We start from the raw sequence: 2273 nt of genomic DNA on the forward strand, positions 1-2273 counted from the left end.
TAAGGTATATTACATTTATTGACTTTAGAATGTTAAACAAACCTTGCTAGTTTGGATAATACCTAATTAGTCTTGATGTAAAATTCTTTTCAATGTTACTAGTTTGGGGTTGCATGTATTTTGTTGGAAAATGGTATGACTATATTCATAAGGAATATTATCTTATAGTTTTGTGGGGGGTTTTTTGTTTTTGTTTTTGTTTTTTCCTGTAATGTCTTTCTCTGACTCTAGTGTAAAGGTGTTGAGTTTGGAAGTGTTCTTGCCTCCTCTATTTTTTGGAAGAGTTTGTAAAAAGTTAATATTAATTCTTCTGTAAAAACTTTGTAAAATTTACTACAATTGCCCAGTAATTTGACTTCTATGTTATTGTTTTTAGAAATTTATCAGTTTGATTATGAGTAGATGTTAAATTTTATTAAATTCTTTTGTTTTTTTGTAATTCTCACCAGAGGATATTTTTCCCATTGATTTTTTAAGAGAGTGGAAGGGAGAGGGAGAGAGAGAGAAAGTGAGGGAGAGAAACATCTTTGTTTTCTGAGTACAGGTCTTTTACCTATTTAGTTAAGTTTATTCCTAGGTTTCTTAATTTTATTTTTTTGTTGCAATGGTAAATGGATTTTTTTTTTTTTAGTTTCTTTCTGGAGTTCATTATTGGTGTATAAAATGTGATTAATTTCTGGGTGTTAATTTTGTATCGTGCTACGTTGCCAAAGTAATTTATTAAACCTAGTAGTTTTTTGATGGAGTCTTTAGAGCAGCCGTGGGCAAACTACGGCCCGCGGGCCGGATCCGGCCCGTTTGAAATGAATAAAACTAAAAAAAAAAAAGACTGTACCCTTTTATGTAATGATGTTTACTTTGAATTTGTATTAGTTCACACAAATACTCCATCCATGCTTTTGTTCCGGCCCTCTGGTCCAGTTTAAGAACCCATTGTGGCCCTCGAGTCAAAAAGTTTGCCCACCCCTGCTTTAGAGTTTTCTATGTACAATATCATGTCATCTGTGAATAACGACAATGTTACTTTTTCTTTACCAGTTTTGGTGCCTTTTATTTCTTCTTCTTTTCTGATTGCTATGGCTAGAACTTGTAGTATTACATCAAACAGAAGTGGTGAAAGTGGGCATCCCTGTCTTTTTTCTGTTATTAGAAGAAATGGTTTTAGTTTTTGCCCATTGGGTTTGATGTTGGCTGTGGGTTTGTCATATAAGGCTTTTATTTGTTGAGGTATGATCGCTCTATTCCCACTTTGCTGAGAGTTTTTTATCAAATAATGTCTTGGATTTTGTCAAATCTTTTTCTGTATCAATAGATATGACCATGTGATATTTGTCTTACAATCTGTTAATATGCAGTATCATATTTATTTATTTGTGGATATTGTACCAGCCTTGCATCCTCATAATAAATCCCACTTGGTCACAGTGTATGATCTTTTTAATATATTGCTGAATACGATTTGCTAATATTTTATTGAGGATTTTAGCATCTATGTTAATCAGGGATATTGGCCTGTAGTTCTCTTTCTTTGTAGAGTCTTTATCTGGGTTTAAAATTTGGGTAATGCTGGCTTCATAAAAGAGCTGGAAAGTGTTCATTCTCATTGAAATTTTTTGCAATAGTCTGAGGAGTATAGGTGTTAGTTCTTTTTTGAATGTTTTTTAAAATTCCTCTGTGAAGCTGTCCAGACCAGGACTTTTGTTTGCTGGAATTTTTTAATTTTTATTCCTGCTTCAATAGTTGCTATCAGCCTAGTCAAATTTTCTGATTCTTCCTGATTAATTTTTGGAAGATTGTATTTTTCTAGGAATATGTCCATTTTGTCCAGTTTCTTGGAATAGAGTTGTTCATAGTATTTTTTTATGATCCTTTCTATTTCTGTGGGGTCAGTTGTTACTTCACCTCTTTCATGTCTGATTTTGTTTATTTGAGTCCTCCCTCATTGTCTCTTGGTGAGCCTGGCTAGAGGTTCATCAATCTTGTCTATCCTTTCAAAGAACCAGCTCTTGGTTCCATTGATCTTTTGTATTTTTTTTTTTAGTCTCTATGTCATTTATTTCCTCTCTGGTCTTTATTATTTTCTGTCTTCTACTTACCCTGGGATTTTCTTGTTACTCTTTTTCTGGTTCTTTGTGTTGTAGGGTTAGATATTTTATTACATGTTTTTATTCTTTTTTGAGGTAGGCCTGCAGTGCTATGAACTTCCCTCTCAGGATTGTTTTCACTGTGTCCCATAGATTTTAGATTGTTGTGTTTTCATTGTTATTTGTAAT

This window comes from Myotis lucifugus, unplaced genomic scaffold (assembly GCF_000147115.1).
Source record: "Myotis lucifugus unplaced genomic scaffold, Myoluc2.0 scaffold_354, whole genome shotgun sequence".
Lineage (NCBI taxonomy): Eukaryota > Metazoa > Chordata > Mammalia > Chiroptera > Vespertilionidae > Myotis > Myotis lucifugus.